The sequence below is a fragment of the Dermochelys coriacea genome, chromosome 5, assembly GCF_009764565.3.
Source record: "Dermochelys coriacea isolate rDerCor1 chromosome 5, rDerCor1.pri.v4, whole genome shotgun sequence".
NCBI classification, from domain to species: Eukaryota; Metazoa; Chordata; order Testudines; family Dermochelyidae; genus Dermochelys; species Dermochelys coriacea.
This window is the reverse complement of record NC_050072.1, coordinates 119,916,821-119,944,584: the sequence shown is the minus strand read 5'-3', so window position 1 is coordinate 119,944,584 and position 27,764 is coordinate 119,916,821. Positions and strand designations below refer to the sequence as shown.

The 27,764-nt window shown below is 43.8% G+C and overlaps 1 long non-coding RNA gene across 1 annotated transcript in view; it reads left to right on the top strand.

Annotated features, from left to right (window-relative positions):
- The window catches only part of LOC122460329, a 61,354-nt gene that overhangs the window by 27,810 nt on the left and 5,780 nt on the right, over nucleotides 1-27,764 (top strand). The gene's annotated exons all lie outside the window — the stretch shown is intronic.

Sequence of the window (27,764 nt, the reverse complement as noted above, 5' to 3'; positions counted from 1 at the left end):
CCTTCAAAATTTTTTCCAGGACCTTGCATACTACAGATGTCAAACTAACTGGCCTGTAGTTACCCGGATCACTTTTTTTCCTTTCTTAAAAATAGGAACTATATTAGCTATTCTCCAATCATTCGGTACTATTCCTGAGTTTACAGATTCATTAAAAATTCTTGCTAATGGGCTTGCAATTTCAGGTGCCAATTCCTTTAATATTCTTGGATGAAGATTATCTGGGCCCCCCGATTTAGTCCCATTAAGCTGTTTGTTTCGCTTCTACCTCTGATATGGTAATATCTACCTCTATATCCTCCTTCCCATTTGTCATGCTACCATTATCCCCAAGATCCTCTTTAGCCTTATTAAAGACTGAGGCAAAGTATTTGTTTAGATATTGGGCCATGCCTAGATTATCTTTAACCTCCGCTCCATCCTCAGTGTTAAGCGGCCCCACTTCTTCCTTCTTCCTTGGTGCAGTCCCACCATACACTGGGCTGCTGTGGGAGGGACTATGTTTCCTGGATGCATATGCTACACTTTAGTCATTGATTAAATGCCTTAAGGAGTACACATGAAAAAGATAAACCCATCAAATGCCCAACACCCCAAAACAATTGTGATCAATATATTGCTGTTTTTGTAATAATTTGTTAATACTGTATGTTGGCCTGGTTAGGGGATGGTGGGGATATTTTGTATGTTTATTTTGGTTTAAGGTCTTTTCAATAGGGGACAATGAGATGGGACAGATAGGTAAGAGGAGATCCCTCTGCTACATCAGTGTCATGGGTGCAGGGTTAGCGGCACGTCTGTCCTTTTCTGGTCTCTCTGCAAACACTAGCTCAGGTGATAGTCCTCTTGCTGATACCCATCTTGGGGTAGAATCTTGCAATTTTTCCATTCTTAAATGGGGTACTGTAGCCAGGTCTTACTTGTTTGTTTAGTGTGTTTTAACACTCATTAGCATATATGGTGGAACCATGTTCAACCTTAAAACTCTTAGTTAGAGACATCACTATTTATTTAGCATGTGCATACTCGTCTAGCCAAGTGATGGCATCTTCAGTGGCGTGATGCACTTTTTCTAGGCCACACTGAACCTAGTCAAGGCATTCATCAACAATGTGCATCATCATCTGTGTTGCACCACAGCTGCACAAAGGGCTGTCACGAAGGTCCCAGCGATACTGGTTGGCTGCACAGAGACCTTGCCTGGTCTGGAACCTGTTCAACAGGAACCATTGATGACACGGCAGGTCAAAACCAGGCAGGCAAATTGTGGGGTTGGTGACGAGGGACTGGTTGGGGATTAAAACAGATATCCATTCCTCTCGCCAGAGTGTTTCTGCCCTAACATCCTGGCATGGCAGATGGGACCATAATGGGCAATGTGATGGCAAACATTTAGATGGTGGTTTAAAAAGGTCATTGTGCAGTGGCAGGCTTCAGTTGTGCGTACTTTCTCCAGTAACTTGCCAGTGGCAACCTCTCGTTTGCTATGAGGAGGAGCGGTATTGCTCAGAACTGGGAACCATGGGAGTGGAGTCGGACGCAGAGTGCCAGAGATGATACACATGGAGGCATGTAACTGCGTATCCACCAGTCTGGTGTGTGACGATCGGCTCCATACTGGTGCACAGTACTCTGTCACCAAATACAAGGTGGCGAAAGCTGACATCTGCAAAGTTGAAGCGCGAGCTTGATGAACCTCCAGTTTGCTAAGAAGATTGTTGCACATCTTAACTTTACCTGCTGTCTGCTTCAGGTGGGCATGGTAACTCAGTGTGCAGTCTAAGGTCACACCTAGATAGGCCAGTTCTACTTCATACTTCACCTTCTGAACATTCAGATAAACATTCAGTTCTCAGGTTGTGCTGGTGTGATGAAGATGGAACAAACTAGAGACTGTTTTTATGACGTTTCGCTGGAGACACAAGTCTTTCAGTAGTCAGCTAACTTTGTCATGTCCGGTTTAAAGGTGGCATCAAGCTCATGGAACGTCCAGGCAGGGTACCGCAACAGATGCGTGCGTAAATGAACTTTCGTGACTCCATTGTTGGCAGGTCGTTAATGTAAAGGTTAAACAGGATTGGTGAAAGCACAGAGCCCTGGAGTAACCTATTGTTCTGTCATCTTCAATCACTTGTCTTCTCCCCCATATGGACTCTGAACTGCCTATCGCAGAGAAAAGTTCAACGACCCCTGGACCTGTGATACCTTCACGAGCAGGCCAGTGTGCCATTCCGTATCATACGCTGCTGTTAGGTCGATGAAAACAGCACCTGTTTTCAAGTTTCTATGGAAGCCATTTTCAACAAATGTGTCAGCATGGGTGGCATGTGCTATGGCCTCGGCGAAAGCCGGCTTGGTCAGGGCTCAAAATTCTCTCCACACTGGGTAATATGTGCTGTAGGACCAAGCGCTCCAGTGCCTTGAAGCACACTGACAATAATGATATGGGACGATAGCTTGATGCTTGACTTGGGTCCTTTCCAGGCTTTAGGAGGCCAGTGACTCTTGCAGTGCACCATATCTTCAGTAGCCTCCCTTCACTGATGACCCTGGTGAAGAATTTCACAAGCCAAAGCCGAGCATGGGGGCCAAGGCTTTTCAGGAATTCTGGAAATATGTTGTCATAGCCCACAGCTGTTCCACACTTGATGCTACGCAGGGTCTGTTCCAGCTCTGTTACAGTGAATGGTTCTGGGCACCGTCTGATCTGGTGTAAACACATGCCATTCGTTCCTCACTTGTGTTTCTCCAAAGGTGCTCTGGCCACTTTAAGACAACACTATGAGTCCAGTATCAAATAACTGCAGGAACTGTGCAAATGTCTGATATGTTCTCAAGAGAGCATCAATGAAATATGTACAGTGCCATCCCTACCATTAATTCCTTTTAATGAATCATCATTTATCACATCACCACCTTATCCGCTCCTATCAGAAACAGGAAAGGTAGTGGGGGAAGGATATCCATTCCTAATAGCAGAGAGGTAATTGCAGCCCTGGCTTGTCACCTAGTTATTTATTTACAAGATGTTATATAATGTACCTATTGTGTACCCTCTAGGCACACTTAAAATAAATTACAATGACACACCAGCATCTTTTTGTGGCCTCTGCTGCTGCTTTGTAAATCCATTAATGAGGGGTTGAGTACTTCCAGACAAGCACATTGTGTGTTTGTTTTGTGCAGACTAGAATACAAGTGGCCTGTGAGTGCGGGTACCTTTAGCTTCTGATTGTGTTTAACAGGTCTTTCCTCCCCCAAATATGAGCTGGAATGTGTGCAAAATGTTCCATTCACCCCCACACAAGCATATGCAAATTTAGATCAAGGTAACACGATGGACCTAGTTTTAACAACCAGAATCTTTGTTTTAGGGAGTTATCTGGCTCCCACTGAAGTCAATGGGAATCATTCCATTGACTTTAATGGCAGTTGGATTGGGTCCTTGCATGCCAAGATGATGAAATATCTGAGAGAGCTCACGAGTAAGGATTCCATCTTCCCCCCCCCCTTATTCTATTTGTTCTGCATTGGATCTGAACCCAAAGGACCTACTTTCTATTTCTGTTCTGTTTGCATATGGCCAATATTTAACGAAAGCATCTGTCAAGATTCCTTCCCCACTCTGAACTCTAGGGCACAGATGTGGGGACCTGTATGAAAAACCCCCTAAGCTTATTTTTACCAGCTTAGGTTAAAACTTCCCCGAGGTACAAACTATTTTACTTTTTGTCCCTGGACCTTATTGCTGCCATCACCAAGCGTCTAACAAAAATAACAGGGAAAGAGCCCACTTGGAAACGTCTTTCCCCCCAAAAATCCCCCCAAGCACTACACCCCCTTTCCTGGGGAAGGCTTGATAAAAATCCTCACCAATTTGCATAGGTGAACACAGACCCAAACCCTTGGATCTTAAGAACAACGAAAAAGCAATCAGGTTCTTAAAAGAAGAATTTTAATTAAAGAAAAAGTAAAAGAATCATCTCTGTAAAACCAGGATGGTAAATACCTTACAGGGTAATCAGATTAAAAACATAGAGAATCCCTCTAGGCAAAACCTTAAGTTACAAAAAGACACAAAAACAGGAATACACATTCCATTCAGCACAACTTATTTTATCAGCCATTTAAACAAAACAGAATCTAACACATATCTAACTAGATTGCTTACTGACTCTTTACAGGAGTTCTGACCTGCATTCCTGCTCTGGTCCTGGCAAAAACAACACACAGACAGAGAGAACCCTTTATTCCCTCCCCCCTCCAGCTTTGAAAGTATCTTGTCTCCTCATTGGTCATTTTGGTCAGGTGCCAGTGAGTTTATCTTAGCTTCTTAACCCTTTACAGGTGAAATGGTTTTTCCTCTGGCCAGGAGGGATTTAAAGGTGTTTCCCCCTCCTTTTATATTTATGACAGCATCCTGCAAAGTTTTGGTGTGGTCACATCCTGTCTATTTTAGGTACTTCTCCAACACTGTGGTATTGAGGCACTCTCCAAATCTAATTAGTAATTCTTCTTCAGCCTTGATCCTAAATCATAGTCTAAATCTAATCCAGATTTGAATGCTGCTTCCTTGGCCCATCTTTAGTTTAAACATGTGGGTAGCCACCTGCTACATTTACACCTATATAGAGAATGTCTTAGACAGTGCAGTCAGATCATGACATTTTCCAACCCATGTTACAAGCACCCATACATCCTGCCTTATCCAATTAGCATATATTCTTCCACTGTGAAATATAAAAATATATGTTCCTTAAACTTTTCCTAGTTCCCTAAAATGCTTTATTTTGTATTTGTGACATTTTAAAACCCTGTCCTTTGGAATAGACAAAATTAGACAACATTAAATGGTATAGTAAAGAAGGAGATATGTTTCCCGCCTTTTAAATGTTGACCTGGAAAAATAATTTAGATGGAGAAACAAATTAAATGGTACATTAACACCTGTAAAATGGAATCTTGCATTCAAACTGTTAGAAGAAATTTTGGACCAATAAGTAATAGTGATGTAAACCAAAAATGAAACAATAGTTGGAAAATAACAATCTCTTGTTGCCAATATGCATGGAAACCCATTCAAATTCCACGGTTGGGTGAGTCTTTTGTAATTTTCAAACATTAAAAAAACACACACATCTAAATGAATTGGTTAGTGGGCACATGTATTCCTTTGTTTGGTGTAGGCTTTTTTGTGGGTACTGGGAATGTGGTTGTGCTTTTTTTCCTCTTTAATTTGTACAGCATAATCAGTTTTAGTAAAGAAGTGGGGTTCTCATCACAGACTAAACATTTCTTTTTCATTAACAGCCTCACTGTGCAGGTCTCATCTGCTGCAGCACTTAGTATTCAGGGCTGAGTTGTTTCATGTTCTCAGTGCTAGTCAGTGGAAGCATTAAAATTGATGTGGGAACTTCATTCAATGAAACTTTTCAATCAGGAGACTAGCTGATGCCAGCGTTATGTTTATTGCTTCCCCATATAAATGTCCAAATTAGTAACAATGGGACTTATTTTTCAGAATCCCAAATGAGCATATTGTGTTTCGCAATTTTTCGTATGTTCTTGAATCAGCAGACTGCCTATTAATTGCCTGAACTACTTCCAAATTGTTGGCCATTAAAAACCAAAGCTCTATAATTCTTTAGTTTCTCTGTCTTTCTCCACATAATCAGATCCACACCTATGAAAGAGTTTCAGAAATATCATATTTTGTGGCACCTTTCAAATCTCCAACATTCAGCACAAATATTAGCCATTAGCCTTGAAAATATGCTCCAAAATCTTTTCCCCTGATGGGTCTGTAAACAAATCTAGTACCTAGTTAGACACTAATTGCATCTGCCACATAATTGCACCAATGAAATTCTCTAAAAACATTACCCATATGTCAAGGTCTTTTCTTAGCTGCCTGATTATCCTAATAAACAATGGATCTTTTTGTATATCCCTGTAGATCAAGCTATTATATGTCATACAAATATGTTAGCTATTGGAATCAACTTGCAGGTGAAACTCAAATGACTCACTGCTTTCTGTAACAATTCAATTCTTGCCTTCTTTGTTAGGGTTAACTGAGCCACTGAGAACCTGTCCAAGCTACAGTTTTTAAATCAAAGTCAGGAAAGTGACCCTGCCTAAGTAGTAGTTAACACAGTTGACACCCTCACTACAACTTTTCCGAGCTATTTTACAATCATTCTAAAAGAACCTGTTTCAGTGGTGTAGAGTGCTTTAAGAGCATGATTGTGTTTCACATAAGATTACTACAGCTGGGACTTTTTTTTCCTGAAAATATCCCCCTGCTACTACTACTGGTCCAGCAAAGTTGCACCATAGAAACAATGGTGAGAGCACCAGTATAGACTGGCAATGGTGGGAACCCTAATGTAGATCAGCTGCCAGTATGTTAACCCTTGTGTCACCTAATCCTGCTAGAGGGAGGTCTAGGCAAAACAATAATTGAAAAGATATCAGCAGGTATCCCTGACTAGTCTACACTGATATCCCACCATTGCTACAAGCTGGGGAGCTGACCCCACCAGTAGTAAGAGTAGGAAACTTTGAGAAAAGCCTCGTGTAGACAAACCACACACGGTTTAGTTTAAATCAATGTAGGTTCAGTGTGAATGATGCTTTATACCTTTTAGTTGCAAAACCATGGTATTGAACCCACACAGGCAGTCCCTCAGTACACAGTGTGATGCCAGTTGAGTTGAGAGGACTTGTGATTGTTCAACTTACACAGCTTAGCCCATTTAGATGTCTGCACATAGATTTAAGTGCTTTTCTTTAAGATGCCCATGTTTAAAAATATGTTTTAAGTGTTTTCAGAATGGCTGCTTTCAGAGATTTGGTATGTTTGCACATTCAGATAAACACACCTGCATTTGCTTGAATGGGTGATATTTCAACTATGTGCACCTGTGTTTACTTGCAGTGAATGTGCAATCAGTTCAAATATAGGAAAACACACACATTTGATATATCACACATTCAGATATATCTATGTGTGAAATGATACTTGAAATACAAGCACCAATATCTGTAGTAACATTCATATTAAATAAGCAGACTTGTGTAGTACAAGTCTGCAACAATTTAGGAATGTCATGGTTGTCACCGTGATGCACATTATGGCTAGCCACTTCAGAATGGCATTTGGGTTCTCCTGCTCTGAAAGTACAGCTATCCTGCTATTGAGAAAAGAAGGAAACTTCATTAGCTTTGAGACACATAGAGCTGACAGCTCTGCCTATATTTAAGGGTGCTTAAACTTTCCATTATTAAACCCTGGTTTCAGTTGCTTTTTTCTCCTGTGGGGTGACTCATGAATTTATTTTTCATAGAGTTTCAGCTAAAATTATTCAACCATTTCTGAAAACAAAATTATGGGAAAGTAGGTTGTTTGCCAATGTTTCAAATTCTTACAGCTGTTTCATTGAGAATCTCTAGCACTTCCATGCATTGGAGCACAGACTTGAAAGTTGGTAAGGAAGGCACACTGGTGTCAGGAATGTGTCTTTTGCCATCTCTGTGAAAATCCACCCATATTTGGCTGAATTGTAAACCTCTGAAAATTACTATTTACACATATTCAGTGGAGGTGCAGTACAGGCTGGCAGTAAAATTCGCCAAACATTCCATGTGTAATGAGCATAATCCAGCTCAGGCCATGGCCTAACTCTGGCCTTTCCTAACTTCTTAGTGCTTCTTGACTTTGCAATCTTAGTGCCCACTTAATGGACTTTTTTTAATGGAATAGGACTAGAGACTGGGATAAATATTGCAAAGAAAGTATTCACAAACACTGGTTCAAAAGCAAACAGAGATTTTTTATATGCAAGGACATGCAAGGATAGAGCAGATGTTTTCATGGAATGACAGTAAGTCATTTTTTTTCTGAATAGTTCTAGTACATTTAGAATCAAGCAATGCGTATTAGTAGTTCATATCATTCCTCACAATATATATTACCTGGTATTTAACACTAAATTTCTTCTGCCATCTTGATGTACATCCATCTAGTTTTGTTAGGTGTCTCTGGAGTTCCTCAAAGAATTCTCTGTCCTAGTCCAAATTAATTAATATTGTGTGATCTGTCAAATTCGCCACCTGAGTTCATCTCCTTTCCAGATCATTAATAAATATACTAAACAAAACTGGTCATAGTAAGGATCCCTGGGGCACCCTGCTGTGACACTTTTGCCATGTTGAAACAATCATGTAACCTTGATCTGGTTTTCTGGGTGAAATCCTGTCCCCGTATACATCAATGACATCAAACTCCCACCATTTCCATGGGACCAGGATTTCACCATCAGTCTCATAGTTTCCAATCCATGGTAGCACTTTAACTTTCACCCCAGGACTATTTTGTTTCCTTTAATGACCTGTTATAAAGAACTTTGTCAAAGGCCTTTTGAAAGTCCAAATACATTGTATCATCTGTTACTCCTTCAAGCACTATTTTTATGGATACACATAAAGAATTCTTTTTTGGTTTTATTCCCTTAATGGTGTATATGAAGAGTGCTGCTTGCCGACAAAGCAAGAATTCTGGCTTACTGTCTTTCAGATGGATTGAAGAGAAAATTATAGCCAGGGAAATGTGATTTTAATAAGCTATGCCCATCAAGAGCTCCCCTGAGCTTGCTTGTATCATTCCATTCCTCTGGCATCTCCATTTGTTTTATATTTTCCTCTCTATACTATCAGTGCTGTGATGCGCATTGCAGAGATGTTTCCTCTAAGTTACCACCACGCTGTTTTTCAAGAGGGTTCTTAGAGAACGTGTTCCCCATGTGTATTCTCTAATGACACCACTCCTTCGCAAACTGCACATTCCAGTGTTGATGACTTTCTGGGGGTTGGAGGAGGGTGAAAGAGAGACAGAAACCACCACAGCAATTTTTTTTTTTAGGTTACACAAGAATGGGGTATTTAATGGGCACGAGCCACATTTCTCCCTGTTCTCAGCACTATTATTAACAGTACAGGACTGCACTGCAAGATCAGGGTCCCATTGTGTTAGGTACTACACCAGCACACATTGTGAGACTGTCTATGCCCTGAAGAGTGTGCAACCTAAAGAGCCAAGACAGAGAAAGGATGGCAGGGGGAAACAGAAGTGAAGTGACTTATCCAAGGTCATACACTAGAGCACTGGCAAAAGTGGGAGTCACACTCATCATTTCTGATACCCAGTCCAGTGTGCTATCCATTATACCAAACTGCCTTGCTGTTCTGCTAATTCGCTTTGGCAGGTTAGCTTCACAGGTGCCCAAATTTACTGGAGTGTTTCACTGGCAATGAATGTTGCAGAATCCAGAGATTCCTTGCCCCAAACTTTATGTCGACCTTGCTGTGGGTTGCACCAGGCCTTGAGCATAGTCCCTATTGTCTTCTATTCTTTTTAAATGAATTGTCTTTTTTCTAATCACGTGTTACCTATTGCATTTGAGCATTTTCCTCCTGGCTGTTTCAATTATGAGATGTATTTGTTGTGCATTTCAGAATATAGGGCTTCTATTTGCCACTTGAGCTTTGTACAAGAACAAAGCCTTCTACTCTATATTTAATAGAGAAAGTACTTCAGCAGAGATGTTGTTTTGCATCTGTGAATTATGTCTGCTTGATTTTATCACTCATTCTTAGTGGGGTCTGATATTTCTGTGACATGACTTGGCAGCTGTTGGGTAGACCTTGGTTTATATGTTCCTGCTTATCAGTATTGTAGTTCTGAGATGTTTTTGGACGAGTGTTTCATTCTTCTGTGATAGTATCATATCTTTTTTTTTCTGTCTTCAGTAGCTTTTTAATTATATGTGCTTGTCTTTTCAGCCAAACTGTCTGTTTGTAGATTTCTTGGTAAATGGCAATGTGTTTGGCCTAAATTTTTAAAAGTGACTAATGATTTTTGGGTCCCCAACTTGAGACACCTTAAGAGGCCTGATCTCTAGGGGTGCCTCCTCTGAAAATCAGGCCCTCTCAAGGTATCTCAAACACCACATCTGAAAATGAGGCACCTAGAATCCTTAGTCACTTTGAAAATGTAGACAATTTTATTTGAAATCCATATGTCATACAAGTTCTCAGAGTTAATGATATTATAAAATAGAGTCCTCTTGTGTGATTTTTATCTCCTTTTGCTTTTTCTCCATGATTATGCCATGTATTGTGTCCAACAAAGTACAATTTTTGCTGTCTTGAAGTTGTTCTATTTCATGGTAACTGTAATTACTGAAGTCTGCTGTGAATAAGCACTTTTCCCATTCCACGTAAACCATTCTGTTCTTCAAACTTGCTATGGAAAACCTAGTATTTCACCTTTGTCTGCCTCTTACTTAATCTTTGCTTATTTCCCCCTCTTACTGGCAGGTACTTATCTAGCATATGTGAGCCCTCATTCATTTTAAAATCAGTATCTGAGACACTTTCATTCATACCAATCACACATTCCACCATTCCCAGAATTACACAATTCTTTAGTGCTTGTGTTGGGTCTGAATTTATTTCTGCTGAATTAAACTCGCCTATCACTGTGTTGCTTTGGGACCTGCACAGTAATACACACGTGCCTTTCATTACAAGCTGAATTTCTATAATATGTGGGAAGTTTGCTATGTGACTTCCCACCCAGTCAGCTGTGTTGTCTTCAGGGTAATTTTCCATTTTAAACACATTTTTGTGAAGAAATATATTTATATTACATAGGAATCAACACTGTGGAGAGCTCTTTGTTTTCACTTTCTATCACTTCTGGTTCCATCTGCAAAATCCAAGTAATCAGGAGAGATTCCTTGCCCACAATCCAACAGAATGGCACGCACCCCCATTGTGACACTCTGTAATTCCTACTAAACCCCCTGGACTTTAGGACCCACCAGCCACTGCCACATTTCTAAAATTCTTTGCACACTGCTGCATGGGGTATCACTGTGGAGCATTGCTCTGCGGATTGCAGGATATGTGGACTCTCTACCTTTGAGCAAAGCACCCTGTGATGGGGTGTCTACCTCACATAAGGCCAGAAGGAGTTAAGGTGGCTAGGTGGGTCAATCAACTGCACCAGGAGGAGGAGCTGGGGATTAGGGATTAATTAGATGAGTCTCAGATGGCCAGGAACAGGAGGGCCCTCCATAAAGCCTAGGAACTGAGAACAGCTGAGGGCTGCAGGGAAGGGAAATGTGTTGGGAGCTGCAGAGGCAAGTAGACTACAGTTACTCCTTGGGAGGAAGGAGCTGTGTGGCTGGCAAAGCCAGAGAAGGGGGAGAGCCAGAAACATAGGAGAAGGCTTGGGGAAAAGCAGTAAGGCATAGGATAGCGCAGACCTTGGCTGCTGATGGGAGGACTCCTGAGTTGGAAGCTGGAGTAGAGAGTGGGTCCTGGTTACCCTACTAGCTGCCAGAGAAGTGGCCCAGAGTAGGCAATGGAGAGCAGACTGTTTGGGACAGGTTGCCCTGAAATACTTTGATATCCTCAAAGGGGAGGACCCTATTGACTTGGCTGGCGGGCCAAGTCACAAAGAGGAAGCTATAGCTCCTGGCGTGAGGGGCTGCAGGGTGAGAGAGGATGACAGGTGGAGGCTTCAGCACCTGGAAGGAGCTAATCCCCTGACTGACCAGGAGGAGGCATGCCTCGCAGTGAGTGGACCCTATGACGCACCCATCCCACTCATGCTCTCCAGTTTCAAATGATATCACTCTATTGCTTTTCATAGTCTGTTTCTTTCATTTACACACTCAAATATGCACTCTTCTTCCCTACCTGTGTTCACAGAGGTCCTGGCCTCTGACGGAGGGTTGCTTGGTGCTATTGCAGTACAAATAAATAATAAAAAAAATAATAAAGACAAACTACTCATTTAAGTGAAGTAGGGTCCTAATCTCATTTTGATCCTCCAGGTGCTATTGTTATACAAGTAGTAATCAAGGCCTAATTCAAAACTTAAACTGTACCTTGAGAGCGTAAGTGGGACGTCACATAAATGGTGCACAGATGTTGTGCTGGTCTTCGATACAAGGTGAAATTGTCCTACATTGAAGGATTTGCCCAAATGATAGGCCTCTTGTCCTTTTGAAAATATCTCACATTTCTTAATGATATCTCTTAGGAGAGGAATAGTAGATCTGTTTACTTCTGCTGCATGGCATGAACCACATTACTTTATTGTTCCCTCAAGAGATAAGTGGTGGTGTTCAAATTATTAAGATCTTAATAAAGAGAATATGAAAGTAATTCCATTTGCACAGTGCATTGAAATGATGTAACCTTTTTGTTTACTTGGTGATGTACATTTTAAGATAACTCTTATGTACTGTCATACAGATGAAGGATGAAACTCACTTCTGTCCACAGGGCAGCCCACTAGGCACCAGGTTAGCCTCTCCTAAGCCCTCTTATAAGGCCTTGAGAAAGACAGGCCCTGTGCTGGCTCTCTGCACAGGAATAAATTTCACCCTAGTGTGTGTTTGCTGCCTTCTATACTATGCAGCAGAGGAGACTATAAGCATGGTGATATAGTGGAAAAGGTCTGGGGGAGAGCCAGCTCTGTGGTGGGTTCCCCACCCCCCTGAGAAGAAGGGCTGAACCAGGCCAGAGAGGCTGTGCAGACCTGCAGCCAATCAGGGCAGGGGGAGAAGCAACCAATCAGAGCTGGCACAGGCCCTATATAAAGTCTGCCTAGCAAAGAGCAAGGAACTCTCTCCCTGGCAGGCAAGGGGGGAGGACTGGCTCCTGAGCTGAAAAGTAGCACCTTAGACAAAGCAGAAGGAGCTGGGGAGCTCCGGCCAAGAAAAACCCCAGACTGCCGGCCTAGCTACAAAGGGCCGGACAGGTGCATAGGGCTGAAGGGGAAGCAGCTCGGGACAATAGCAAGGCAAAGGGAGAGAAAGAGGGTAGAGAGGCTGCCACTAGAGGGTCCCGACTCAGAGTAGCGGGTGGGCCTGGGTCCCATCCTTCCCCCCTGTAGTATACTTGGCTGAAGAGGAGCATGACCTGATCCAGGCTGTGGCTGGTCCCTGCGACAAGGGATCTAGACTCTGAGGCTGCAGCCGGCCACTACAGAAGGTGAAGATCGTGGACTGCTGATAACACCAAACCCCCAACAGGGGCTAGGCCGGAGCAGTGGGCACTGCCGGAGGGCAGTGTCCTGAAGAGGATGCTGCTGAGCGAGAAGCAGTGCAGGTCTAGATGCCAGCAGGGCGAGAGATGGATGGGTCACCACCAGCAGAGGGCACTCAACACTGGACAGAGCTAATTGCCTGAGGTGCCAGCAGGAGGCACTGCGGTGGTGAGTCCAGATCCCGTCACACGTAGTGGAGAATGTGGGCCCTGTGGTCCGCCCCGATATAAGGAGCAGGGCAAGGACTGTGGACTATTGCCCAGATCAGAGAGAGATTATGAGGGTGGAGAAAAGGGACTGTTATTGGAGGGCCTGGGCAGTCCAGCTTGCCGAGCACCAGAGGGGGTTGCTCTGGCTGCTGTGGGGGTGGGCACCCAGGCCCTATAAGAGACCAGGTGCCAAGGACGGGAGGTCAGGGCCTGGGCTCAAGAACTCTTTCACCTGCAGGCGACTGGGACACTTCAGGAGGGAGTGTCCCTACTGGGAGGGAGCAAGGAGGCCCCACTTAGCAACAATACCCCCTGTGAGGTCAACATGGAGGCCCCAAACATGTTGGGCCTGTGGAGAGACTGGGCACATAAAAAGGGAGTGCCCTTACAGGACTCACAGAGCCCAAGCTAGCTCTGAGGGAAGGGCTGAGCCCAAAACAAGTTGTGGGAGGGCCATGGCCAAGGGAAGACACGAGGTACTTCCAATGCCACCTGAAGGGCCATTTACAAAGAAGAAGGGGGAGCACTCGAACAAAGACACTGCCTCTTGAAAGAAGAGGGAGTGCCGACCAAGGGGCCCAGCCTACACCTGACCAGACTGAAGGGCCAGGGAAGGTGGGAACCCTAAACATGGGTCAGTCAGGGACAGAGGGGCCTCAGACAATCCTGGGAACCCACAGAAGAGTCAAGAGGGCTACAGCGGGAACCCAAACAGAAGGGGGAACCTAGCTGGGAGCAGAGCAGGCTACGATGGGAACCCAAACCCTAGAAGAGAAGAGCGGGTTTGTTCCAATGGTGGGGAGCCTGCGACGTGAGAGAGATTCCCTGTGGGCCCAGCTGCGGGGAGCACTGGAGCAATAGGGATTGTCGTCCCCCCCCTCGCCCCCGAGAGCATTCTTAAGGGGGAGGGTGTGTGGTGGGGCGGTGCCACACCCCCCTGAGAAAAAGGGCTGAACCAGGCCAGAGAGGCTGTGCAGGCCTGCAGCCAATCAGAGAAGGCCTGGGAGAGCCAATCAGGGCAGGGGGAGAGGCAGCCAGTCAGGGCCGGCATTGGCCCTACTTAAAGGCTGCCTCACAAAGGGCAAGGGAGGAGGGCTGGCTCCTGAGCTGAAAGGTAGCCCCTTGGACGGGGCAGTGCTGGGGAAGGGGAGAAGGAGCTGGGGAGCTCCGGTCAAGCTGCCGGCCTAGCTACAAAGGGCCAGGCAGGTGCATAGGGCCAAAGGGGAAGCGGCCCAGGGACAATAGCAGGGCAAGGGGAGAGAAGGAGGGCAGAGAGGCTGCCGCTAGAGGGTCCCGACCCAGAGTAGCGGGTGGGCCTGGGTCCCCCCCCCTTTCCCCTTGTACTACACCTGGCTGAAGAGGAGCGTGGCCTGATCCAGGCTGTGGCTGGTCCCTGCGACAAGGGATCTAGACTCTGAGGCTGCAGCCGGCCACTACAGCAGGTGCAGATCGTGGACTGCTGATAACACCAAACCCCCGAAGGGGGCTAGCCGGAGCAGTGGGCAGTGCGGAGGGCAGTGTCCTGAAGAGGACGCCGCTGAGCGAGAAGCAATGCAGGTCCAGATGCCAGCAGGGTGAGAGATGGATGGGACACCACCAGCAGAGGGCACTCAGCACTGGACAGAGCTAATTGCCTGAGGTGCCAGTGGGAGACGCTGAGGTGGTGAGTCCAGACCCCGTCACAGGTACACATCTCCCCAGCCCAATTGGCAGTCTGAAGGGGCCGTTTTGGATAAAGGGACACAGCCCTCCATGAGAACCCAAGACAAGAAAATAAGGCTGCCTATGTAATGATAGTACAGGGGTGGCCAACCTGAGCCTGAGAAGGAGCCAGAATTTACCAATGTGCATTCCCAAGCAGCCCCCGACCAGCTCCCGCTCCCAGTGCCTTCCGCCCACCGACAACCCTGCAGATCAGCACCTCCCCCTCCCTCCCCATCAGCTGTTTTGTGGCATGCAGGAGCCTCGGGAGGAGCGAGGGCACAGCAGGCTCAGGGGAGGAGGTGGGAAGGGGTGGAGTGGGGGCAGGGCCTGTGGCAAAGCCAGGGGTTGATCAGTGAACCTCCCCCCGGCACATTGGAAAGTTGGTGCCTGTAGCTCCAGCCCCGGAGTCGGTGCCTATACAAAGAGCCACATATTAACTTCTGAAGAGCCGCATGTAGCTCCGGAGCCACAGGTTGGCCGCCCCTGCCATAGTGTTTGGGCAGGGATGCGGATGGGAAGTGGGTTCGGGCCATATTATGGTCCCAAGGCTACGTTCCAGCCAGAGACCTCTCCAGTCCTTGGAACAACCAGTGCATGAGTAGGAGGTTGTAAATGCAGCTCAAAGCTTCCCCCCAGGCTGTGAGTTCCGTTCTGTACTTCTCAAAAGCATAGCTCAGTCTCTCGCCCCTTACCTCTGTGTGGGCAGTGTTGGAGAGAGCTGGCATAGCCACACTCGAAAAAGAGGCATGACATCTGCTGGTGTTGGTAATACAGTTTATAACTTCCTGATTTTATCATTTGAAAGGCTTCACATGCCACTATCTGTGTATCCTTTAACAAACCAAAGAAACCTAGGAGCTGTTTTATCCATAACATATCTGATTAAATGGTTTGGCCACTCTAATGAGTGGTCTACATAAATCACTGGATTTGCACACTGAGGTCGTGCCTATATTAGAAAGGGTTTGCCAGTGTGTATCCTGATATACCCGTACCAACAAACCCTCTTCATGGAGATGCAGTTTAAACTGGGAAGAGTGCTCTTTGCCAGTATAGCCTAAACAAGTTTCCTAAAGGAAATAAGCTGTACTGGCAAAATGACCTCTGCTAGGAGTGTGATTTCCAACCCCTCCCCCCCCCATTAAACTCCTAATTCACATAACTCTGCTGGCAAAACTTTTAAGAGCAGACTAGGCCTGAGAACAGACTGTAGCCACCTGCAGGGAACAGACCATGAAACAGAGAGCAAAGCCCAACATGCTACTTATGTGCAGAAAATAAATCTTTCTAATCAGGTCACTATTAGTTACCGGGGGGATGGCGAAATACAAAGCACTATTTGAGGGAAAAAAACTTCACAGAAACAGGAAAACCTTTTTTTTTAATTGCTAAAATATTATAGATAAGGAAACAGAGTACAAAGAATAAAAATATCTGAAATTAAAGGCAATACTTAATCCTAAATTACTTTATTTTCCAATATACCAATCTTCTTTAATATAGACAAAGTCTGATTCAGTGGTAGTGAAACGATTGATTCATAATACCCTGACTGGAGGGCTAAGGACACTTCCATTTTTTTCCCCCTGTATCTCTTTATGGCAGCCTTCTGATAACTGTAAGTTCTTCATTTGCATGAAGCTCCCTTACAAATCTAAGTCCATAAAAATGAGCCATTCTAAAGCTTTGCTTCTAGGAAATATAAATCCATGCAAATAGAAAAAATCAGTGACTTTCCCTTCTTAACGCACATCCCTTGGGGGGGAAAAGAGGAAAAATGTTCTGAATTCCAATGAATAAATGCATTTGTGTGTGCATTTTTTCCCATTTAGACCAATGTTCTCAAACTTGGGTACTTAAAGTTAGGCACCTAATAAGCAGTCTGATTTCAGAGAAGTGTAGAACACTCATAGTTCGCATGGATGTGAGTTGTAGTTTCTGCAGAGGACCATTGACAGCAGCTCCTAGCTAGAAGGGAAACCTATGCTATATATAAAGGAAAGAGAGAACTGCCCATAATGTACAGCTGGCATGAGTGAGTGACTTGATATACTAGATTTATTTTAATCAGAATTTTTCTTGCTCTCTTGACTCCTTTTTTCAGTGTCTCTGTATTGATTGTTCACTCTGTCTGAGCTCTGTTCTGTTTTTAATTGAGACTTCTCTCTGGCCCCTCTCAGCCTCTGGAACAGCCTTACAGACTTCAATTAAAATTATATCCTTTCCATTGTGTTTCAACCTTTCTGTAAAATAGAATCGAGATTTATATCCCTGCTAACAAATTATATAGTTGGTTTGAACAACCTAGAGAAATGAATTGCATTGCTATTCAATTCTATAGGTTTTCTATGGTAATTTCTTACAGAGCCCAGTTGGTTTTACCCCTATTCAATTCTATGGGACTTTCTATTAGGTATATGCTCCCTTTATCATGCTCATGCATAAGTAGAAGATTAAACTCAATGTTCAGAGGTGAGTCAAACTTGCAGATCCCCAAAATGTTTCAGTGGCTTTGGAATTAGGTAAAACTTTCTCCATTGTTGCTAAACATGGTACTGTAGGACCTGATTTATTCTCTGCCCACTCAACCCACATCTGTCTCTGATTCTTCAACATCACCAATGAGCCACACAATACATTGGGCCTCGATACTGTACGAGGGAAGAAGAATGGCACCAGTGGGTGCCCTATATAATTAGCAGGTACTGGGCTGGGGGGAGAGGAAGAGAGAATTTCCCTACCCTTCACCCACTCCATTTTTCACAGTCTCTCTAATTCATTTCACTACTTTATTGTTTGATCTATTCTGCCAGTTTCATGGTGGTTTCTGCTCCATGTGAAGAGAACAAAACCTGCAGGTGAGCACACAAAATAGCCATACTGGATCAGACCAATGGTGCAGCTTGTTTGGTATCCTGTCTCCAACAGTGGCTTGCAGTTTTTGGAGATGATGTAGGAGATGTACAGGGCTCATAATGAGCTATTACATATTCATATGACTACAGAGGAAGGTTCTTCCTAAACTCGGACAGTAGTTGGCACAGCAGTAACTGGCTTATGTTCCCTAAGCATAAGTGATTATATCCATTGTATACTTTAGTTAGAGAACTGAGGGTCTTTAAATGGCTGTTCTCTCTGAGTGATGGAGCAAACAACTTACTGAAGCTCTAGTAACTTTTCAATGGACATTAGATTCCATGCTTTGCCATTGGATTCACCCTTGTCAATGCAAATCCAAGAACACTGGTTTTGAAAGCAACAGCATGCAAGCTGTGTGTACACGATTCAATAAGGCATTGTGAATTTTACATACTGTTTTGAAAATAGACCCTGAAATGTCATGTGAATCGTTCACTTGAAAGAGCCGAAAGCATTAACCTTCTGTAAAAGAAAAAAAATAAAGGCTGGGCACCCACTTGTCCTTCTGATGTGCATTTTCCCCCCTCTGGTTAGGTTTCTTATTTGATATGCTGAATCGTTAACATTGTTTATGTTTTTTAAGGATGTAGCTGCATGTGGCTTCACTTGAAGATTAAAAAAAAAATACCCTCATAGAACTTCATGCAAACCTGCTTGAGGGGAAAAATACACTCATTAGAAGCATTCAACAACCCCAGCTGAAATAAAATGTTTTATGATGCCATATCTAAGTGGTTTACAATGTAGCTGGATAACTGGCTGCTTTCCAGGAGCAGATGGGCTGTTATGTCCTACAAACTACAAAGCCACCATAACTAAAATAATTCTTTATCATACACTTTGCACTGAGGTGTTGGTGAACTGAAGCAATTACATTGTTTGACGTCATTCTCCAGATTCAGGTTAGCCAGGCCTAACAGCGTCTTATGAAAAAATGTGATGTTTTATGAATGCTTCCCTTTTTGTCTGTGAGGCTTTTGGTCCAACTTTCACTGCAACAAAACGAATGGAAATATCAGGTGGATTTTTATTCCTTTTTCGTGCTACAGCTATACAGAATGAAGTCTCTCAGATGTGTGCAGTGTTTTTTTAATTATATTTTTGTTTTGATTTCCCAAGATATATTTGCTCCCAGTGCATGAAATTTGTCAAAAGATCTGTGCATGACCTAAATCCCCTTTAAGACATCAAAACCATCACTTCTTTAACATGGAAGGTTTAATCCTGGAGCACAGTTTTCAGAAGAAGGCCTTCTGCAAATTTCCAGTCTACCTATTGTGCCAGACTGGAGTGCAATCCAGACCAGTGAGGAGCTGTGTCACCCCAACCTGCAAGCTTGGGTGCTTCACAATGCCTTGCTGAAGTAGCTTCCACCTAGGTTGTTCACAAACAGCCTTCCAGCGTGCAAGCCACACCCTGAGTGTCTGTGTGTAACTGCAGCCTGCCCGCCACACTCGGGTTAAGCTCTCACCAGCCCTGGTTATATGGCAGGGTGATCCCAACACAGTCCCAGATTTTTCTCCCAGAAATGTTTGTCTTGTACTGCCAAGCCCTATTCTGGATAGTTCAACGTATTAAGTACATTATTCCTTTGAGGGAATAAGAGATACTAGCTTGTTCCCTTAAATAGAGATACCCAGAGACTTTGACTTAAACACAATAGATTAGATAAAACAAGTGTATTAACTACAAAGAGATGTTAAGTGAGTACAAGCAATGAGGCATAAGAGTCGGAAATGGCTACAAGAAAAATAGAGATGAAATGTTTTCTAGTCCTAATTTAACAAAACCATATCTGATTTAAAGCAAAGTTTCTTACCATATGCTCCCCCCAACAGCATTACTGGCCAAACTCTTCAGGTCAGGATCCCTCCCTCAGGTCCAATGCTGCTTCTTTTGTCTTCTCAAGTGCAAATAGTGAGATGGGCAAGGAGAGAGAGAGGCGGGGGCTCTTCTAGTGCTTGTCCCTCCTTTTTATAGTGTCAGTCCTCCTCTTGAAAAGCACTTCTAGCTGAGAACCAGGAGACAGGGTCGGTGTGGAAGGATGTTCCCTGCTGGGTTTTTTTTTCACCTGTGTAAACTTCCTTTTTTTCCCTCCCTTCCCCCTTTCTGCTTGATGATTCTGTTTGCTTGTCTTAATTTGCATTTAAGCAGTATACTCTCCTTTGTCCATGACAGGTCTGTTTAACCAGTTTGGTGCTATGAGTCTGAACATGTATTTTTAACATTGTACAGGGGAAATGTATAACTTTAGCCACAAAGCTGCTACACACATTTCACCATATTATTGATCAGTGGGTTATGAGTTTGATGAGCCTTGTACAAAGATTATTACAAGAGTGTGCAGGATGTGAATACAGGAGTGTTTTCTGTCACACCTACCCAAATTCCCACTAGAATTTCCCTATGCAAGCTCGTTACTGTTGCTGCTCCTATTACTATTTATTATATGTACTGTAGTAGCACGTAGCAGCCCTGGTAGGGAACAAGGGTGCCATTGTGCTAAGCATTGTATACACATGTAACAAAAAGATGTTCCTTTAGCGCACCATTAGAATCAGTGGAAGTTCTGCTACTGACTTCAGTGCGTGTAGGAGCAAGCCCTGAGCCCTCCCTTGCTTAAGTGACTGTGATCCCTTGCCCGTCTTTCTGCTGACAGTGCTGGTTATGCAGCCGTGTCTGGCGCTTTCTCCATGTCCAGAAAACCAAAGCATTGGATGGAAGCTTGGTATCTGTTACTAAATCCTAGCTTCAAATACTCAGTGTCCTTAGTGCTTTGAGGAGACTGCCTGCTTTTCATGTATCTATATTCCTTGCATCCCCGTAGCTCTTACTGAACACATTTAATATGAGATGAGACAAGCCTGTTTCAAAGTGACCTTGTTTGCCATCCTTAAAAAAACAAAACAAAACACTTCATTGTTTCTGAACTTGTAAACACAATATAATGGCTTCTCTCTGCATGTTACTTATGGAGCCAAATCAATTTTTCCCATGGCTGTTCACAACTATTAACTCACCTTCTATAAGACATGGCACATTTCTGCTGGGTCTCCTAGAAGAGAGAAATTATTTTAATATATATGAATACCTCCTACCCAGAAAGCGGTATATAAAGGTTGTTGCTGTGGTTGTTAAGATTTCATTTTGATTGAAAGGGGAGGGTGATTTGGCAAAGCTATTTTAGCAGCAGGAGTAGATAAAATGTAAAGTGGTAATGGAAAACATAGCCCTCCAGAATCAATCTAATTGCAAAGCATTCTTTATATACACATCATATGTATATCTAAACAGAGCAGATGGTGAAATTAAAAAAATATATTAGTAACCAAAGAGGTCAGGGAGATTTTAAAGTCTTGAAAAGTCCTTTCCCACTGGCTATCAGAGTTTTATTTTTTCTGCCTATGATTCCATAAGAACTAGGAAACTAATCTAATGACAGGAATTAGGTGTTTCAGCTACTGACATCAAAAGAAAAAAGGGAATCAATAGGAGTTAGCATTTTTCCAGGAACTCTAGTACAGATGCAAGCATCCTTCCCAGCACTGCCACTGACCTGCTTTGTGAGCATGGGCAACTCAGTGCCTCTGTCTATGCTTCAGTTTCCCTCTGATAAAACTGGGATGATAATGCCTACCTTTAACAAGTGATTTGAGAGCTCAGAATGAAACACATTAGAAAAGATGTTATTTATTTTTCTGAGCCATCTTAGCACATCCTTTTTCACTGTAGCCTTCCTGTGACAGTCGGAGGCCACCTTTATTAATGGACCACTCCAAGCATTTTCCAGCGTCAAGTTGTTTGCTTGAAGCTATGATACTTCAAGCAGCTGTGCCTAAGTGGTCCCAAATATAAAAGCATCAGCTGAAGCTGACTTACTCTGGCCCTCATGCCCATAGGGACAGGAACAGCTATTGCCATGGTACTGTGTAAGAGTTGATTATTATTCTAACCTTGTTTCTCCCCAACTCTCTAATGACAAGCATGTCAATCCCTTGCCAAGACAGCAAATGCCGCCTTCACACAAATAAGTGGCATGGGGCCCTCCACATTTCATTTCACACAGTGCCGTACAAATACTAGACCAAGCTCTTCAAAACAAGACTGATACCATTCAGTTATGACTTACCGTGCCATTCCTTCCTGACCATTCATTTCCCTTATCCATATGTTACCCTTGCGATCTGTCATGTGACAGATCACAAAGTTCCAGCCCTTCCCTCACAATAGTCTGGATATTAATATCTAATGTGATGTGGACCTATTTCTAATTTCACACAAGCAAGTAGTTCTCTTGAATCCAAGCAGCTTCACATTTCAAGGCATCTATACTTGATTCCCTGGATCCAAATATGCATCTATGGTTTTGGTTTCAGAATGGATTCAAAACCAGAAGGGGAGCTTGTGATACCCTGGCACCCCCATATTCACCACTGTCATGTAATTAGGATATGATTTGTACAAAGTGTGCCTTGTGAGATATCATTCTAAAAGTCTTGATCTGCTAGACAGTAATATCTCATTGGATGATATGTGCTATCATCGTATGTGAAGTTATGAAGTTTGGCTATGATGTATGTGTGACTGAAACATGTTGTGGGGTCGAGAACACCCACAAGCAGCCTTTCAGCCTAAAAAGGCCAAACAGTGTGAATGGCTTATTGAGGAAATGCACACAAGCAGAAGGATTGCCCCAGGAACTGGGTACAACAGAAACCTCGCAGAGATGGCACTACACAATGGGAACTGTTTAACCCAGGTCACAGCAAAAGAGCTTTCCAGCAAGTTGGAAGATATAAAAGGGAGAAATGACATCATGACTGGACCTCAATCTCCTGCAATAACACACCTGAAAAGACTGGAGGAAAAAAGACTGAAGTGGGGGGGGGAAGTGCTGAGGTCCCAGGCAGGAAACAAAGAAGCCTGTTTGTATACGCAAAAGCTAACCGTCTTGTACTATCTAACTGGGTGAGACACTGCTTAATTCAAATACCTACTAGTACATTAGGCTTAGATTGTGGTTTTGTTTTATTTCTTATGGTAATCTACTTTGATCTGTTCGCTATCACTTATAATCACTTAAAAGCTATCTTTCTGTAGTTATATCTATTTCATATTTTCCCTAGAATACTGTTGTTTGAAGTGCAAAGGGGATAAATCTCAGCTCATGAACAAGAGTTGGTTGTCCACTTTCCTTTGTAGAAATGGTGGACTGGGAAATAAATTCATACTGGTCAGATTTTGATCAGTGCGGGATGGTACACCTCTGATGTCTTAGGCTGGGGAGCTGGAAGTATTTTGGCAATAGCCTCTCTATTGTGGGTTCATGAGTGGCTGGCTAGAGCATTCATGAACACAACTGGGTGTGGTCCCTGCCTGTGGATGTTGGTCTGAGTGCAAGCTTGGAGGGCTTTGCAGCTTGTCACAATGTTAGGGTGTGAGAGGGAACTCAGATTGGTGAGATACAGGGCTCAGCTTTACCTCATTCCAGGTGGCATCCGTGGGGGGGACCCATCACAGACCTCATTTCCAAATCTAGTGCAGTGTTGGAGTTTCATGAACTTTACAAACCTGATATTTACACTGGCTTTGCTAACAGAAGCCAAACTTGGGTGAGGCTTGTATGTTTTCAGATTCTGCTAAGGACATTTCACATAGTGCAATAGGTGTTGCAGACATGTGCAGTGTCTTAGAATGTAGGGTGACCAGATGTCCTGATTTTATAGGAACAGTCCCGATTTTTGGGTCTTTTTCTTATATAGGCTCCTATTACCCCCCCCCACCCTCTGTCCCAATTTTTCACACTTGCTGTCTGGTCATCCTACTTAGAGCTTATTGTATCTACATTATAACTGTTATCTGTATCTCTACGAGAGACAAGACGGCTGAGTTAAATTTTTTTATTGCACCAACTCGTGTCTCTGTGAGCCAGGGATTGTATGTTGGACATCAGGGAGGGCTGCTGACTCCTTCCAGGAGCTGTAGTCAGTGTGTGTGTGTGTGTGGGGGGGGTAACTGCTGCAGGCCCTGGAATTGATAAACCACTCCAGAGAAGTACTTCCCCTGGGGGTGAATTGCACATACCAGTTCAGCTCAGGTTCAAGAGACAAATAAAAGCCATTTGGTATAAAAACTATGACCCTGAACTGACAGGGGGCCCCCACATTTTCATCCAGAAACTCACATGAACCTTTAACAAAGGGGGCAAATCCTACTTGAAGGGTTTTGAGGACTGGAATCTGCCATGGTCTCCATCTGGAGGAGTGGGGACCAGGGAAGCATATGTAAGCATATAGGCTGTTTGTTGTTTTATGGTATGTCTACTCTGCAATGCTTTTGTCTTAAAGCAAAAGTCTTGTCCTCTGTGTAAAGCTGTCTGGCCTCTGGTAAACCACTAACTTTGCCCCTGAGAGATAGCAAAACTACAGTATCTGAGCTCATTTCAGATCTTCTTGGATAATCAGTGAATTGCAAGGGGCTGCTGCCTAACTACCCAGGCTGGTGGGCGAGAGACATAGGTCTCTGCCCAGAGAGAGAGGATGGCTAGAGGCCTGAGACCTCGGGAGAGGACATCCCTTAAGCAGTCCATGGAGTGGGTCAGAGGTGCAGTTATCCCCAAACTATGACACCTAGCTCTTGTAATTTTCTTCCTTCGAGATGCCTTATTTCCGTTTCAGCTCTTAACTTCCTTTCCACCTCTGAAAACTCCAGCTGTCATCCTCCCATCATAGCTGCATGGCCATCGTGACTGCAGCAGTAATTATACTGTTCTCTCATTTCCAGCTTCTGAAAACTGTAATTTAACTGCAACTGAGATTAAGGTCAAGTAAGAAATGGACTCAGAGAGCAGGCTGAACTATTTATAGGGATGATGGTGGAAACAGGAAGAACTGGAGCAATGACATGCAGAAGTTCAGATCTGGCTCTCGCCCAGATTGCATTGTTCTCACCTCCAGACTGACCAAGTCTCCCAGTATGTCAGGGAGATTCCCATTTGCAACCAAAAAACTCCCGATTTTGGGTAATGTAGTTGTCGTCTTCTCTCCTTCTGCTTCCAACAGTGTGAATGTCAGAAGGGTGGGATAAGCCTGACTCAGCAGCCAATGGCAGGTTGGGAGGGGTAAATTTTAAGTGCAGGGCTGTGGTAATGGTGCAGAGCCAGGGCAGATCAAGGCAAAGGCACGTAAGGAGTCGAGCAGATGGGCAGGTTGGTCAGTATGTCAGGGAGGGGTCATGTCCCTCTCTCCCCAGGCCTTGACTGTATCAGGCAGGGGATAGATGGGAGGGTTCAGGGAAACGGAAACAACCCCACTCATCCAGGGACTCAGGGCAGTGGGGAGCAGGGATCATACAACAGAGTCATGTCCCATTTTCTGCAGGCCTTTGGGTACAGCAGGAGAGGGATTGGGAGATAATGCTTCTGCCTCTATCGGGACTTAATGCAGCAGGGAGAGGCCGGGCTCATGCGGTTCTGTTCTGCTGCAAACACCCTGCTGAGCGTCAACGTCTTGTTTCTACTTCCCTGGGTGTATTTGCAGCCCTGTATCCCCAGATGCTGCCTATGGCTGGGCTTTCTGTGTCCCTGCTAGGATGGGACCCTGCACTCTGTGGGTGGGTGGGGTGGTATTGCAGTTCTAGTCACCTTGGTGTGTGATGTACATAGGGCTGTGTGTGGGCAGGAGGAGAGGAGCAGGAAGATGGAACAAAGTTATTAGTAGGGGGCAATGGGCTGGCAGGGGGTTGTTGTTGGGGCTGAAGGGGTATTGTAGAGGGAATGTGGAGGGTTAGCAGTGTAGATGAGTATTGGTGAGGTTGGGAGATTGGGGGGGGCAGGATGTGCCCTGAAATGAATTTGAAACTGTTGGTCAGTATGTTTAGTTCTAATGATCTTTCCAGATTTAGTTTAGAAATGTAACGACTGCTTTGGGCTAATCCCAAGGGAAGATAACTCAGCTATCAGTAACCAGTGCAACAAACCCTTGAGTGTAGATAAGGAAAGTTAAAAGTTACAATAGTGGACATTACCCTAATTTCAAGAAGATAGATGAATCCCAAGTATGGCTTCAGAGGCTCAGGGAGAAATAGTGGTCCCACTGAAGTCGATGGCAGCATTGCCATTGACTTCAATGGAATCAGGATTTCACCTTCCATTTCTAGTTTTGAACAGATGCCCACTTAATGTTCTTTACACAGGCCTTAATCCTACCATTCCTTTTTCCCCTCTCTTAGAGGAATCACTTCATAGTCATACAATTCTTCTTCCACTGGGTTCTTTTGGTTGCTCTGTTCGCTGAGTAACTCTTTTTAACCTTTTGCACTCAAACAAGTCTTCCAGTTTTTGCAGTACATCATATTTCAATACATCTGGAACTTTGTCTTCATCCTGAAAGCTTACTCTCCTAAAGAACAGGAGGTTGACTGATATAATTACCAGCACCATTACGATGAATAGCCAATCACTTCAGTCATATTCACATGATTGCAAGATCATGTTTATATCAGAGTTTTGTGTTTCTACAAACAGAAGACAATGATACAGCAGAAAGGTCTGGTTGGCTTAAAGGTGTAAATTTCCTGGGTGTACCAGGTAAATCAGGCACTGTAAGAGCACATAACCATTATACAGCAACATTGTTACTTATCTTTGATAAGTGAGTTCTAAACCAGCCTTCTCCCAACACCTCTCTCTTAAAATAAGTTGCACAGAGCACTTTGAAATTCTACCCACTAATTTCCTCTCTTCCTGCATCTTTCCTAATATGACCTGGGTAAAGAAAATGAGATAATATATTATAGGTTCTGTTGTGGAAGCCCTATACACAGTGGAAAGCTTTAGCTCATCCATGTGGTCCCATTGACTTCTTGGGACAACTCATGAGTCCACCCAATGTGACTCAATTTCAAGCAGGACCGGACGGTGGATCTAGTTGTGCCTGTATGTGCTTTTCAACCATAAGAATCCCGAGTCTGCCTTGAGTAGCAGAAACTCAGACTTTGTTCTGGGTTTTGATAAAATATTGAGAAATGAATGTTTGTTGGAGTGTTGATTTTGTTCCTTAAAGGTAAAGTATAAAGTAAAATTCTCTGCTGTCCTTTCATGCATTAAAAAAAGTTATAAATATGCCTAATTTTTCTATAACATTATCCAACTTCAGCAACACTAGCACTTGGGGTCTGATCCTGCATGCATTAAAATCATGGGAGTTTTCTCACTGATTGAATGAGGGCAATAGTAATGGGCTTTAAATGCACAGGATCAGATCCTCAGCTAGGGTAAATCAGCAGAAGCAATATAGCAATGCAGGGCAGGCCCTAGGCCAAATGGCGTCCCAAGCGAGGAGTGTCTTCAGTGCCCCCCTCCCCATGTCCATTCGTTAAACTTACAGCCCTCCAAGCCTGGTGCTCCTCAAGCCGAGCACCCCAGGCAGTCACCTGAGTCACCTGCCCCTAAATCTGGCCCTGAATCTATGCTGATTTTCTTCAGCTGATGTTCTGATCCTTTAAATGCAAATGCTACTGGTGCTCCATAAAGTACATGATCCTGTATGCTGTAATTTTTTGGCACATATACAGAATCTTTTAATTCTTCCAGTAGATTTTTTTTTTTTTGCATTTCTATTAACCTCTCTGGTCTCTTTCTATATTCAGCTAAGAAATATCCACCACACTGAAAGGTAACCTGTAAATAAGATTAACACAAATCCAGAATCTTCAGAACTTTGTGCTGAAGTTATCTCCTGACAAGTTACCATAAGGGGTGCATTCAGCACCTATGGCTTTATATGTCTTAGCATCCAAAGCACCAG